General features: G+C 36.8%; 1 pseudogene; it reads right to left on the bottom strand.

Moving 5' to 3' along the window:
• Positions 1-13881: 13881 nt before the first annotated feature.
• Positions 13882-15263, bottom strand: LOC102275344 (elongation factor 1-alpha 1 pseudogene; annotated as a pseudogene).
• Between the last annotated feature and the right edge of the window lie 1509 nt (positions 15264-16772).

Raw genomic sequence — 16772 nt, 5'->3', positions numbered from 1 at the left:
TTTTGTAATTTATTTGGCTATTAGCCAGTCTTTGAAGGATTGTAATTATTCATTTCAAATGTGTAAGTGCTGGAAATGCTTGAGTAGTTTACACTGACATTCTCTCAGAAGGCTTCTGATATAATTGCCTTTCCTATGTCTATACTATATGTTACAGACTCATTTATAGAAGCTTCTTTGGCACTGGATAAAGTGTTTGAGGTCAGCATTTTGTTTCTTTGTTTTAAACATATTTATTTGGCTATGCCAGGCTTCTAACTGTGTCACAAAGAATTTTCGATCTTTGTTGCCACATGCAGGATCTTTAGTTGTACCATGTGAACTCTTAGTTGTGACATGTGGGATCTAGTTCCCTGACCAGGGATTGAGTCCGTCCCCTGCACTGGGAGCACAGAGTCTTAGCCACTGGACCAACAGGGAATTCTCTGAGGTCAATGTTTTTGATGAGGAGTTTGTGTCAGTTTGCTGAGAGAAGGTTAGCATCTTCAAAAATGTTCTATTTGAAATATGGTTTATTTGTTATAACTAATAGAAATATTTAAAGAATTTTTTCACACATCCTTCTTTTGATGAGAACGGCTGCCTCTGCACATGCTCAAAAGAGGGAGTCTGGGCAGATCTTTCAAGAAGTCTGCTTGAGGAAGAGGAAAGAGGGGAAAAGTGAGAAGTGGCTAAAGAGAGATTTTTGGCATGTGTATTTATGTTGAAAAGGGAAGTATTAGTCACTCAGTGGTGTCTAACTCTTTGTGACTCCATGGTCTGTAGCCTGCCAGTCTCCTCTGTCAATGGAATTCTCCAGGGAATAATACTGGAGCAGATTACCATTCTCTTCTCCAGGGGATCTTCCCAATCAAGAGATCAAACCTGGGTCTTTAGGCTTGCAGGCAGATTCTTAACCATCTGAACCACCATATCTATATAAACACACAATATACAACTGGGAAAGGCTTAAATATGTTCAAATTGACTAATGATCTAACTGATAAAAGGCAATTGATAAGAATATCTTGTACTCGTTAAGAGTGGAGTGTGCATAGTGATGTCCTTCAAAGAACGCAGAGTGGGATGGGAGTTAAAAAAAAAATAGAGTGATTTCACAGTGAGGAAATGGATAGACACCCCTCAGCCCAGTGTTCAGGTTAGTATGGAAAGTTTTAAGTCAAGTTGATAGTAGATACCCTTGATATGATGTGATGAAAATGACACTTTGACTTTGTGATTTTCCAACCCAAAACCTATATGAAAGTAAAGGTTATTCAGTGATGTCTGACTCTTTATGACCCCATGGACTATACAACCCATGGAACTCTCTAGGCCAGAATACTGGAGTGGGTAGCCTTTCCCTACTCCAGAGGATCTTTCCAACCCAAGGATCAAAACCAGGTCTCCCACATTGCAGGTGGATTCATTACCAGCTGAGCCACAAGGGAAGCCCAAAGCCTATATAACCCCAGTCTAATCATGAGAAAAAGCAGGAACCAAATATCAATTGATGGACGCTCTAAAACACACTTGACTTGAACTCCCCAAAACTCTCAAGGTCATCACAAATAAAGTTTTAAGAACTATCAGAACCAAGAGGAGCTTAAGGAGACATGATGACTAAATATAAGGTGCGATCCAGGATGGGATCCTGGCACTGAGAAAGTATTTATACATAAGATAAAAGCTAAGGTCCTGGTGGTGCTGGTGCTAAAGAATCCACCTGACAATGCAGGAGCCACAGGAGACATGGGTTTGATTCCTGGATTGCGAAGATCCCCTGGAGACAGGAATGGTTTCAATATTCTTGACTGGAAAATCCTAGGAACAGAAGAGTTTGCTGGGCTACAGTCCATGGGGTCACAAAGATTTGGGCATGACTGAGTGTGCACACAAACACACACACAGAACTGAAGATACAAAGGGGCATAATAATAACATTATTATATTATATATAATTATATATGCTTGTGGTTAAGTTAAATAGATATTGAGGTAATTCTCATTGACATTTTATTCTTTTGAGATAAAAGGTTATATCAACTGCTAAGATATGAGAATGGAGAAGAAAATTTAGAATAAAGTTGAATTTGAGGACAAAAATTGTTGTGCAATATAACATGGCAAGTTTAACAAAGAAAGTGAATAGTCAGACTGTTGTGGGATAATTTGAATTTGAAGATCATGAAACCATGGTGCCCTATTGTGTGAAATTACCAAGCTATGATGGGCTTCCCTGGTAGCTCAGCTGGTAAAGAACATGCCTGCAATGCAGGAGACACCAGTTCAATTCCTGGGCCAGGAAGATTCTTTGGAGAAGAGATAGGCTACCCACTCTAGTATTCTTGGGCTTCCCTGGTGACTCAGATGGTAAAGAATCTGTCTGCAATATGGGAGACCATTGGTTGGATCCCTGAGTTGGGAAGATCCCTTGGAGAATAGCATCATAACCCTCTCCAGTATTTTTGCCTGGAGAATTCTATGGACAGAAGAGCCTGGTGGGCTACAGTCCATGGGCTCACAAAGAGTTGAATACAACTGAATGACTAAACACACAACACACATGCTGGGCTCTGGGGGGCTTCCAAGGTAGCATTAGTGATAAAGAACCTGCCTACCAATGCAGGAAACATAGAGATATGGGTTAGATGCCTGGGTCAGGAAGCTCCCCTGGAGGAGGGCATGGAAACCACCTCAGTATTCTTGCCTGGAGAATCCCATGGACAGAGGAGCTTGGCAGGCTACCATCCATAGCGTTGCAAATAATCAAACATACCTGCAGTGGCTTAGTACGTATGCATGTACATTGGGCTCTGGAACAAGTATTGAAATCTACTGGGGCCCATATAAGTTTTGAATCTGCTAGATGAGTAAGATAAGAATTTAGTGTTTGACAAGAGTAATATTGAAATGATGGAACCTGGCTAAGAAAGCAATGTTTTAATGTAATATAAAATACCAGCTGTATGTATCAATTTCTGTTCCTAATTTCAATGAATATTAGGTTGTACTTCTCTGTACATTCATCAGCAAGGAGTTTATGATTTTATTTTATTTTTGACAATTTAATAATCATAAGTGTCTCAGTTTTTAGATTTGCATAATCTTGTTTACTAGTAGAATATTCATCAAGTTCCACGTCCACTCCAAGACCAGCCGGCACCTCATTGTTCAAAGTTTAGAGATTTTATTGAAATTTGATAAGGTCCCTTTTACATTTTCTATGTTAAATGATAACTTTGATACTAGACAGTTATGTGTTTGGTAATTCCTTCCTCAATGAAATCCATCTACACTATAATAAACATTATTCAAAATGTTTTTTGCATGTGACTATCATCTTTAGTTTAAAGCACAAAGATAAGATGTTTTAAGTAATTGTATGGTTAACCTGCCACTCCAGTACTCTTGCCTGGAAAATCCCATGGACAGAGGAGCCTGGTAGGCTGCAGTCCATGGGGTCGATAAGAGTCGGACACGACTGAGCGACTTCACTTTCACTTTTCACTTCATGCATTGGAGAAGGAAATGGCAACCCACTCCAGTGTTCTTGCCTGAAGAATCCCAGGGATGGGGAGCCTGGTCGGCTTCCGTCTATGGGGTCGCACAGAGTCGGACATGACTGAAGCAACTTAGCAGCAGCAGCAGCATGGTTAACCTGTGTTGGGGAAAAATACATTTTCCTCTGCTCTTCTAGATTCTTCTGGCTGGTCAAGAATTACGTTGATGTGATTCAGATTAACAGGATAAAGTCAAACAAAAATTTGATCAAATGAATACATGGAAGAAGAATAAGAAGTGAAAGTTGCTCAGTCGTGTCCCACTCTTTGTGACCCAGGCCAGAATACTGGAGCGGGTAGCCATCACCTTCTCCAGCAAATCTTCCAGACCCAGGAATCAAACTAGGGTCTCCTGCATTGTAAGCAGATTCTTTACCAGCTGAGCTACCAGGGAAGCCCTATACATGGGGAAACCTTGGAAAACTAACTCCCCCACATGGGCAAAGCCTTCACCTTAAATACCGTCTTTAGTTAAAGACAAGAGTATGTTGGGGGTAGTTGGGGAAAGAAAGGCAATTTTCATGGAGATTGAACAGCAAATGTTTGGTAAACAAATGTTTGCTGGACCATGCAGAGACCATGGGATGCAGAGATGAATTTTAACAGATTTTTATGGGTACATCCCTGTCTACACATCTAGGTAGGAGAAAGCTTACTGGGAAAAGCTCTTTACCTACATTCTCTAGGCAGTTAGGGAGAAGGTCAAATGTTCGTCCTGAGTCTTTTGGAGCTTAAAAATAGTCAGCTTAAATTGATCCTTAAGCCAAAGAAGTAAAATTTGAGGTGGTAAATTTTGCTGTCCTATGCTTGTCACATGGGAGGAGCCTAGATTGGTAAAAATACAAAAGCAAAAACAGTCATGCAGAAGTTTCTGTTTTCCAGAAGATCTCACAATATAACTTTGTTTTGAAAGTTCTGACTAGTATTATGTATGAGGTATAATTATGAGAAGGCAGGAGATACCATTATCATATTGTGCATATACCACTGGAATAAAAAAATTATTAGAGTTGATTTAAATTTTAGTTATGTCAGGTATAATATAAAACTACTACTACTACTACTACTAAGTCGCTTCAGTCGTGTCCGACTCTGTGCGACCCCATAGACGGAAGCCGACCAGGCTCCCCCGTCCCTGGGATTCTTCAGGCAAGAACACTGGAGTGGGTTGCTATTTCCTTCTCCAATGCATCAAAGTGAAAAGTGAAAGTGAAGTCGCTCCGTTGTGTCCGACTCTAGCGACCCCATGGACTGCAGCCTGCCAGCCTCCTCTGTCCATGGGATTTTCCAGGCAAGAGTACTAGAGTGGGGTGCCATTGCCTTCTCCAATATAAAACTAAACACATTAATAAGTTAGGAATAATTAATGGGCTTCCCTGGTGGCTCAGAAGTAAAGCATCCGCCTGCAATGCAGGAGGTGCAGGGGACTCTGGTTTGATCCCTGGGTCAGGAAGATCCCCTGGAGTAGGAAATGGCAACCCCCACCCCCAGTATTCTTGCCTGAAAATTCCATGGACAGAGGAGCCTGGCAGGGTATGGTACATAGGTTCACAAAGAGTCAGACATGATTGAAGTGACTAAGCATGCAGTGAAAATAAATTTGTATACATGAGGACCATGGGATATGATCTGTCGGTTTTCCAGGCAAGAATACTGGAGTGGGTTGCCATTTCCTTCTCCAGTAAATGGTATATTAAATCTCAAATATTTTGCAGAAGCATATATTTCTGAGAAGATGAGCCAAAGACTTTGTAATGATGTTATCACAGAAATTGTATGATTAAAAAAGTCTGTATAACCACTAAGGTAATTGATATGAAAAAAATTTTTAATGTGTTTATACATCATCAGTTTCAACAACAGTCATAAAATAGGATTGTGTCATGTCAGATGACAGAGATGCTTACTGGTCATGCTGAAGATTATTATGAGGAAATGTAAAGAAAACTTCTAAGAAAGAACAAGGACATTAAAAATGGAGAGACATACTGTCTTTCTTGATAGGGATATGAATATGTTAATTTGAGGGAAAATAAATTATCAGATTTAATGAAATTTTGATGATAATTTTTGAAGGAAAATTTGTAAAAGTGATGTTGAATTCATCTGGAAATACATAAACACAAGACCATTTTTTACTGTAGAATAATGAAGATATAAAAGTGATTGCAATATGTTCCAAATCCAGGATAATCAAAATTATGTGGTTATCATAAAACTTACAGAGTGATAAATAGAATTGTGTCAACAAAACGTCTTAAAGTACTGAATGCAATATTTTATTGAAAGGATGAGTTATCCAACAAATGGTGTAAGAATTAGGTAGTTGTATTCTTGACTCAAACCATCATAAAATAGCATTTAAATGGATTGAAAGTTTTCATGATATTGAGTGTCCTGTGTTCAGCTATTTCCTGTTAATACTATACAGTGTGAGGGATCACTTTCTTAAGAGTGAATAGGAGGTTATTAGGACATATATCATCTTTTATAATGCATCACCAATAAAACAATAAAAACACAAAGAGACTGAAAAGTATGCATTAATAATTGAGATAATTAGAATGGTAGAAAACTTTCTTATATATGGTTTATTCTTGGTCTTTGACCAAGCTAATTATCTCAGGCAACAATTGAGACTAAATATATTTTAATAATTTAAAAATAAATATTAGTAGAAACTATTAATAAGCTAGTTATCATTTTTCTCTAGTTTTTCCATTTATTTTCCCTCTAAGATAATAATGGGCTGATTCTTTAATTTCTTTGATGATGTTGAAGAAAGCACTCGGTAAAAACCTATTTTAAATTAAGATCAGAGGATAAACTATAATTCTATGAGGTTGTTATTAAAGTACAATTAATGCAATTATGTATTCTACTATTGCACAAAATTTAAAATTTTAATTTTACTTACTAATTGTTTATTTGTAATATTAGATTAGAGTCAAATAAACAGCCAAATGAATTAATTCTTACTTCAGTTCCTAGAAGCCAATATTAATTGGACTGCTTTATTGGGATCTGCTAAAAATGTCATTACTGGGCATTACAAATATGCTACAATGTCTCTGTAAATAAGCAGAATAAAAATTCTCATTAATTAATATGCTAAATAGGCTTAATGAGTTACTATCTAAATTAAGACCAATATAATCACACGTAAGCCCAAATAATCAGTCAGCTGTTTTGGTTGTACATTCTATGCTTTTAACATACACATAAAAATATAATATATATATTCTGCAAATTACAAAAGCTTTTTTCTAACTAATCCATAACAGATAGATGCATACAAGTTTATGACTCAGCATGAGTCTTATATATGACAGAATGAAACTGATAATAAGTTCTTTACTTGCTTGTATGTGTATGAATATTGCTTTTCTAACAGCATATAAGGATATTTAAAAAGTGAAATTTGTTACAGAAAAAGAAGTGAGGCCAACAACCATTAATCAACAAGGAATAGGGAGTGGGATATGTACATTTGTTAACAAATACCCCTAGCAACAAATTTTTAATTTACAGAAAAAAAGTTAGTCTTACATTCTCATCATAAATTTTTAATGAGATACTATCAGAATTTCAGAATTGTTGAATATTTCAAACCTTCAACTTAAAGAATAAGACACAATACTTCTTTACTTTGAAGCTCACCTAATATTTTATATACTTCAGTCGGTATTATGTACTTGTACAGATTTTTATGATACAGTGCAAATATTATACAAAATTAAACTATTAGCTTCTTTTCTAATATTTTAGACCTTCCCCTCTCTATTTTCAGTCCTATGTTTGTAAATACCACCAAAAGAAGATTCATAAAAACAGAAATAAAATAAGGACAATTAAAATATAAGCTTAGTTAATTGTAAATCAGACTATACTTAATCATTATTAAAAAAAAAAAGAATAATCCCAGTGAGGTGTGGAACAAAACAGATGCAATCATCTGAAATTTTTCATATTCACAAAAATATTCAAGAGTTTGATGGATTTTCACATTTATACCATTGCAGTAAAAAGACCATAAATAACAAAATAAGCATCCACATCTGTTCTTGCCATTCAACTGGATTGTCATAAAGGCAATGCATAAACCTACATGTCAGAACTGGTGATTAACACAGAAATTATTTCAAAGGATTATTGAAAGGCTAAAATTTTTAAATCTTTCATGTGAAGTAGTAGTTTGGAATATTCAAGAAATAATATATCATGTCTAGTTTCTTTTAAGAAAAAGAGTGAAAGAGACAGATAAAAGAGTTAAGCATATTCTTGACATGAAATTTATTTTGTATTTTATTTTGGAAGGTATTTCTAAGAAGGTGTTTAATTGCTTATTCTTTGATATGGCAGACACTGCACCAATCAAGACAGAACCACAGGTGAACAACATGCATCCAGCTGGACTAGCCCTTACTTTGCTTTAGAATCTTAAAGTGGAATTAGCAGATCCTGGAGGTAATGGACCCTGTTACTGCTTCACTAAAATATATCCCAAATGGTCATTTTACCGTGAAAAATTCAGCATGATCCAGCCATCCTTGTACTGTTCATCTCTGAGTCTACTTCCAGACTTTAGCCCAAATTCAGTCTAGGAGTTTGCTTAGATTTAAATTTAATAGTTTGCACTGATTATAACATAGTATTTGTGAACACAGGGATATTTTTTCAGTGTTCTAACAGTTTTGTTACCTTTAAAAAAATGAAAGCAGTTCTGCTTTAAGAACCAGAAATTATTTCACTAGGGTCTGGACAATAAAAGTTTCAAATATAGCATAAGTATTCAACAACTTAGTTATCAAAGAAACAGGATTAAAAAAGAGATCCTTATTCAGAGGACTAAGGCCTAGCTCCTGTTAAATATTCTTGAAGGTGAGAGAAAGTTTCCTAACTTCACTTCAGATTGTCATCACCACCAGATATTCAACAGAGTCCTGTGAAACTATATACTGAATAGAAAGCAAAAATATCACAACAAAACATTCCATCAAAGGCACAGTGTGCAGCTGTGTGTTCAGTTGTGTCTGACTCCTTGTGGCCCTGTGAACTGCAGCCGTCCAGGCTCTTCTGTCTATGGGATTTCCCAGCCACAAACACTGGAGTGGGTTGCCATTTCCTCTTCTGGGGGATCTTCCCAACCCAGGGATCGAACTCTCCTGCATTGGCAGGCTGATTCTTTACCACTAGTGCCACCTGGGAAGCCCATCAAAGGCACAATATATTTGTCAAAATTCTAGATAAATATCTTATTTCTCTGGAAGTACAGGCTAATCCACTACTACTGTGACACATTTGTTCAGTCACTTTTCTGGTAAGAAGTTGACTTAGTGACTGTTTACTGTTTCATTCTGCACTGATACATCCTCCTTTCCTCCTCTCCTTTTCATTTGTGTGCGTATAATACAGTAGAGCATAATTTCGGTTTACTAGGAAGTACAATGAGCTTCCCAGGGGAAGGTAATATATTACTTTGACAAACATATAAATAAGTGATGTAATTATTTGTCATGAGCTGGTGAACTCACCAGTTGAGTGTTAGAAACAATTTGAATAGCATAAAAATTTTGAATACAGTTCTTGTATTCATGATTGCAGTTAAATAAATGAATGGATTCTGAGTTTGGCATGTTACCGGAAACTTAAATTGGGGTAGAATTACCTAGTTAAACTTAATCATTATGTCAGTATTTTTATGACTAATGACAATTCAGATTCTGAAACTTAGCATACTTTCAGAGAAGTTGCAATGGCTCATCAATCTCTGTTGTGAAGTATTAATTAGTGATTCGTAGCCATGATGTATTGCCTCTTGTGAAGAACTGAGGAGTCAGGGGGAGAGTGTGTAGAATAATTTATTCTCTTTAAAAAATCAAGTAAAGAAAGAATCAATATGGGCAGAATCTAAAATTAGTATTAGAAAAATAAACCAGTTTTTCTTTTTACATTTTATGAAGTGCCTTAAATTTAACAAATGTTAAAATGAAGCGTCAGTTTACCAAAGTAAGTACCTAACCTCATATCAGAGTAGTTTAAAGTGACTGAAACCTGAGAAATATTCATCCCTGATGGAGATCTTGTGAATAAATGCACTTTTTTTTTTTTTTAAGATATGTATGGGCCCAACCTCGTCCAGGTCATAGCCACTGATCAAACATATTACAGTTAATAAAATAATGTTTCTTTTCGGAGACATTATATTTAAAGGTAAAGTGTTCTGTGAACTTTGCTTATTCACTCCAGGTTTTTCAAAATTCAATATTAATTGAGATATTGTCTTTGGTGACAAAGACAAGAATGACTAAATTTCAGCTCCAATGTCATCTGCTCTAGAAATTATTTTTTGATGTTTCAGTCATGTTCTAATACACCTATCATACAAATTAATAGTTGACTATAATTGTGTATCTTTTTGTTAGCTTTTTATTTTTTTTTTAATTTTACTGAAGTATAGTTATTTTTAAATTGTTAATATTTTCCTTGGGACAGGGTGGTTTTTTACATCTTTGAATTTCTAGGACATGGCACAGGGCAGTCTAGTAAAACTTATTTGAATGAATTAAAGCCTGATAGAAGAAAATCACGATAAAATATGTCATTGTTAGACAGAGCCTTGTGCAAAATGCTATAGGAGCTCAGGAAGGAAGGTTGCAGCCTCGGTGGGACTGGGGTGGGGTTGGGGTGGAGAAACATCATAAAGAAGGTTGAAGTTCTGGTTTAGTAAGTGGAGTTCTCTTGTGGAGGAGAAGAGGGGAGGAAGGCAAATGTAGAGAAGCATTTTATAAGCATGAATTAGTTGTGTGTGGCTGAGGATTGAGCGTGAGGAGAGTGAAAGAAAGGGAAGATAGTTCTGGATAAGTTGCCTAGGAACAAATAGTTAAAGGGTTTTTGTATACCTTGATAAAAAGTTTAGGCTTTATTAAAAAAAAAAAAAGTTGAAGGATAATTGTTGAAGAGATTTAAGGAACAGTTGGTATTATCATACTATTAAGGAATACTGATTTGCTGGAGTATTTAGGACAGAAAATATTAATTCCTTAGAAGGTTGTTTCAAGTCTCAGTCAAGAAATTTGGACAGTTTGAACTTCAGAGAGTTCAGAGAGCCTACAGGACGAGAGTCAGCATATTCATGAAGTTGGTTAAGAGATTAACTGAGCGGCTATGACTAACCAATTTCAAGTTATGTTTAAATTTGTTTAATTTTTGACCATAGGATCATAGAGAAGATCAGGCATTTGAGATGAAATGTAAGGGAAAAGTTTGTAAAATAGTTGATGCTGATGAAATAATTAAATAAAGGAATACTTTGTATATTCATCTTTTCTTCTGACATGGAGAGAAGGTTGATACAAGAGTATCATAAATTGTAGAGTTTCTTTTCCTTTGCTAAGAAGGCAACATATCACAAAGATAATGTGTGATTATTTTGCATTGGATCAAGTTTTATTATTTTAAATCAGATCTCTCTTTGAATAAAATGTAATTATTTTGATCATTACACATTTCTGGGCCATTATGGACTTCTTGTACATTTTCAAAATACTATAAACACCAGGACTAAGCTCCTGGGGGCAGTTTTCTCAACATTTGAGGGATACCTTTAACTTAAATTATTTTGGCTATTAGTTTAGTTCTCTGAAAATAATCACCTTGAGATGTAATTATATAGAAATGAGCCTGGCTATAGTGGCATACAGAGATAGAACAATATGTAGGAAAATAACAAATGTGAAACAATGCATAATAAACAGTTAAATGTGAATAAATAGACAGGACAAGGTATTGAGTCAATCTACTTGTCATAGTCTGCAAACAAAAATTTACCAAACAGTTTAAAATTTAAGGAATGAAAATCCCCTTCCCACACCAAACACACCCATACACACACACACACACCAATGACTCTCATACTCTTACAGTCTTACAGAGGAGGAGAGGTTACCTAGGTCCTAGTGGGGTGGGTTGACTGAAGGGCACTGCAGGCAAAGAGAGAACAAAATGAGTAATCTCTTTGAGATTAGTGTAGCATTGCACAATTGAGTAGCTGCAAGTAAATTTTAAGTTGTGAAAGAGAGTGAGAGGCTAAGTTATAAGTTACAAGGGGACTTGCTACAATATTAAGGAATTTGGTGCACAGTGAAATAGGCATCAGGAAAATAGACAATCATTATAGGATTTTCATCAGGGATCATATTTAAGCATCCAAGGGATGTGTTGAACCATATTCTTCAGTGGCTATTTCTAGACATAGAAAGGCTTGCTAGGAACCTAAATCCAGAGATGATGCTGAATCTGAACTAAGTGATACTAACAATGGATAAAGTTGGATTGTTTCCAAAGTTTGGTTGGCTGTTGGAGATGAGGAAAACGATGCTTTACTTGATTCAGCTCTGTGTTAGAGATACTCTTAAAAGTTTCTTGCTTACCTTTAAATTTTCAGTGTAAGCTGTTAGGTGATATTTCTGGAATAGAAATTGGTGTTTATCTGTAAATCAAAATACATGACCTGATCAGTGATTTATTTACTGTAGATGTCAATGTAGTAGTGGTATTGTTGTTTAGTGTTGTGAAGTGGTTCAGTTCTCACTATTTAGTGACCCTAAAGGAATTCACTGGTATACAAGTGAAAATAAAATAAATCTGAAGGAATTCACCTAGATTTATTTTATTTTCACTTATATACAAGTTGTTTTACAAGAGCTCTTAAATCTTTAATAATAATAAATCTTTAATAATAATTTTGATGAAATACTTATCCTATCTTAAATAGGATAAATAAAACCTATTCCAGAATTTCAAAGTAAAAGTGTTTACTTTCATAGATAGTGAAAGTCGAAAACATGAAGCCTATGCTGAAGATGTCTGAAAATAATTATTTTGGAGTTTTCAAAATCAAAAGAATTGCTTGAACTCAACTCACCTCACACATAAATATATTTTAAATTTTTGCCAAAATATTGATATCTCCAAATTATAAATAATTACTTGGGGGTGTTAACAGATGTTTAATTTGTTTCATTCATAAACTATCTAGAATTCCAAGTATTGTTATATTGGAACATATGCAAAGTAAATGTCAAGATGAGGTGGATAATTTTTTTAGGAATTCATATATTCCTGCATCCTTATTTGTCTGTCATCCTCAGTTTTGTCCAAAAACAAAGAGGGAAAATAAACGTGATGGCTCAAAAGTAGCAAAATATCATGTTGTTATTAGCTGGGGCTAAAACAAACTAGTTTGGGCCACTTGGAGTCCTTCTGTTTTTCTAACTAATGGCATAAGCAATGACAAGTTGATGTTGGCTGATGGCAGGAGATGTCAGCTCGTCACCCTTTCTGCATAGCCTTTTGAGTGTCCTCATGACATGGCAGCTGGCTTTCCCAGGATGAGCGATCCAGGAAAGCAAATGCAACAGGAACTTTTACACTATGGAATCTGACCTTACACACTTGTTTACATATAAAATAGTTATTCTTTACTCATCTATCCTAACCTGTAAAGTGTTACATCAATGTTTCTCAAGATGCTTCTTAAAACAGATGAGTTCTCAACACAAGGTTAACAAACCTGAAGCTCCACTTCAGAACTGCTGCTGCTGCTGCTAAGTTGCTTCAGTCGTATCTGACTCTGTGTGACCCCATAGACGGCAGCCCACCAGGCCCCGCCGTCCCTGGGATTCTCCAGGCAAGAACACTGGAGTGGGTTGCCACTTCCTTCTCCATCAGAACTACAAACCCATAAATAGAAAATGGTTTCACCAGAAATAGGTTATGAAAAATTCTTTCCAAAGTAATACTATAGGAAGTTACAAAGTTGACCAAAATAAGACACAGGTTTCTTTTTTATTATTATTATTATTTTTAAATTTTTATTGGAGTATAGTTGACTTACTATGTTGTGTAGTTTCACATTATACAGCAAAGAGAATCAGTTATACATATATCCACTCTTTTTTTAGATTCTTTTCCTATATAGACCATTACATAGCACTGAGTGGAGTTCCCCATGCTATACAGTAGGTCCAGACACACTTTTTTTTTTTTAATGGGTCTCAAACTCTGTGACAGATTTTTGGTCAAGTTGCTTCCATTAAAAGTATTAATTTTAAAGTTAATTTAATTAATTTTAAAATTAATTAATTACTTAAAGCTGCCACACACAAAGCATATGGTCCACAAACCATTCTCCTTTCCTTCTGAAGGTTTTATGATGTATTGTTATCATTAACCAGTCTTTTACTATTAAACTTCAATGGCCAGTTGAGACAAACAGTTCTGAGACCATTCTTCCACCACTGATTAAGACCGGGGCAGCAGGTATTGGGAGTAATATTCATTTAGCCTTCTGAGCTTTCTGGGCGGACTTGGTGACCTTGCCAGCTCCAGCTGCCTTCTTGTCCACTGCTTGGATGACACCCACGGCAATTGTCGGTCTCATGTCACACACAGCAAAATGGCCCAGGGGAGGATAGTCAGAAAACTTCTCAAAACGCATGGGCTGGCCAGGAACCATATCAACAATGGTGGCATCACCAAATTTCAAGAGTTTGGGGCCATCTTCTAGCTTTTCCCCAGAACAATGATCAATCTCCTCCTGCAACTCAGCAAACTTGCAAGCAATGTGAACTGTGTGACAATCTAGTGCAGGGGCCTATCCAGCACTGATTTGGCGTGGATGGTTCAAAATGATCACCTGAGCTGTGAAGCCAGCTGCTTCCATTGGTGAGTCACTTTTGCTGTCGCCAGCCACAATATTATGACAAACATCTCTGACAGACACGTTCTTGACATGGAAGCCCACACTCCCCAGGAAGGCCTTCACTCAATGCTTCATGGTGCATTTCAACAGACTTCAGTTGTTACACTGACCGGAGCAAAGGTGACTACCAGGCCAAGTATGAGAACACCAGTCTCCACTCAACCCATAGGGGCAGCACCAATGCCACCGATTGTATAGACATCTTGGAGGGGCAAATACAAGGGCTGGTCACTTGGGCAAGCTGGTGGCAGGATGCAATCCAGAGCTTCAAGCAGGGTGGTTCCACTGGCATTGACATCCATGTGGGTGACTTTCCATCTCCTGAACCATGGCATGTTAGCACTTGGCTCCAGCATGTTGTCACCATTCCAGCCAGAAATTGGCAGAAATGCTGCTGTCTCAGGATTGTAGCCAGTTTTCTTAATATAGGTGCTGACTTCCTTAACAATTTTCTCCTATGTCTTCTGGCTGTAGCATGGCTTGGTGGAATCCACTTTGTTAACTCCAACAATTAGTTGTTTCACATCCAGAATGAAAGCCAGAAGGACATGCTCACAGGTCTTCCCTTTTGTGGAGATACCAGCTTCAAATTCACCAACACCAGCAGCAACAATCAGGACAGCACACCCAGCCTGGGATGTGCCTGTAATCATGTATTTGATGAAGCCCCTGTGTCCTGGGACATTAATGATGGCCACATAGTGTTTGCTGGTTCTCGAATTTCCACAGGGAGATATCAGTGGTGATACCACACTCACGTTCAGCTTTCAGTTTGTCCAAGACCCAGGCATACATGAAGGAGCCCTTTCACATCTCAGCAGCCTCCTTCTTGAACTTTTAATTGTTTTCTTGTCAATCCCACCACATTTGTAGATCAGATGGCCAGTCATGGTAGACTTCCCTGAATCTACGTATCTAGTGACAACAATGATGATGTGGGTCTCTTCCTTTCCCATGTTTGCTTAGGTTTAATGGCGGTTTTCATGACACCTGTGTCCTGGCAGCAAACCTGTTGCAAAAAAGTTATTTATTCTTTATAAAAGATGAGAACTTAAATAATTCTTTTGACTACTTTCCATTTTCACTTCGATTCATACCACCAATGAATGACATTTACAGTTTAATATCATCTTAACTTTTTGTTACCTCTAAACTTTCAGAAAATATGCTATAGTCCTGTGTTTTTCTTTTGTATTATTGTTTTCTTGATTTCCATCTGAGTAACAGCAGTCTTCTATAATACTTCTAATTACAAGTGTTTAATTCAGTATCTTATACTATGTACACCTTTACCTTTTAAAGTTTGATGTCATTTTACTTATCTGAAAATCAGACATCAATATATTTATTCTCTGTCCTTGCTGTGCTGTGCTGAGTCCCTTCAGTCATGTCCGACTCTGTACGACCCTATGAACTACAGCCTGCCAGGCTCCTCTGTCCATGGGATTGTCCATTGGAGGGAGATGGGAGGGAGACTCAAGAGGGAAGGTATATATATATACCTATATATATATGTATATATATATATATATATATATACACATACACCTACAGCTGATTCATGTTAAGGTTTGACAGAAAACAACAAAATTCTGATAAGCAATTATCCTTCAATTAAACAATAAATAAATTAGAAAAAAATAATACTGGAGTAGATTGCCATTCCTTTCTCCAGGGGCCTTCCCTGATCCAGGAATAAAACTGGTTTGTTTTATGTCTGACCTGCATTGGCAGATAGGTTTTTTTTTTTACCACTAGAGCCACCTGGGAAGCTCTGTCTGGGAAGCTAAGTCAAAAGATGTAAGGCAACAAATAGAGTTTACATTATTATAACCATGAAAACTAAATTAGTAGTACACATTCTTCTCTGTGTTCAGTTTCTCTCACTAAGTGAAAGTGAAAATGAAAGTCGCAGAGTCGTGTCTGACTCTTTGCACCCCCATGGACTATACAGTCCATGGAATTCTCCAGGCCCAAATACTGGACTGGGCAGCTTTTCCCTTTTCCAGGGGACCTTTCAACCCGGAGATCGAACCCAGGTCTCCTGCACTGCAGTCGGATTCCTTACCAGCTGAGCCACAAGAGACAAAGGAAGCCTTGTCTCTAACCAAGGACCATTCTAAATGTAATTAGTGTAAAATTAATTTCAAATAGATTCACTTCTCTTGATATTCCATCCATTGGTAAGACAGGAAGCATTTTAATGTGCTTCTTTAGCTTTGTAAAACACCCCCTCCTCCTTGAGTTTTTACTCAACTACTTTTTTTTAAATTAATAAATCTTTATATCCTGAAGGCATGAAATGCTACCATTTTTATCCCAGTTACTAGTATTTCCCTGATCCTACCAGCGTTCTCCATTTTCTAATTATTATCTGAGCTGGTTGCTCTCTAAACCATCTGTAGAATGGTCAGTTTGTGACTCTCCTGAGTTGGATTCATATTTACTGATTCTGCCCTCTAATC

The sequence above is a fragment of the Bos mutus genome, chromosome 4 (genome assembly GCF_027580195.1).
Source record: "Bos mutus isolate GX-2022 chromosome 4, NWIPB_WYAK_1.1, whole genome shotgun sequence".
Lineage (NCBI taxonomy): Eukaryota > Metazoa > Chordata > Mammalia > Artiodactyla > Bovidae > Bos > Bos mutus.
Note: the sequence above shows the minus strand (reverse complement) of the source record. Positions and strands in the feature narration are given on the sequence as shown.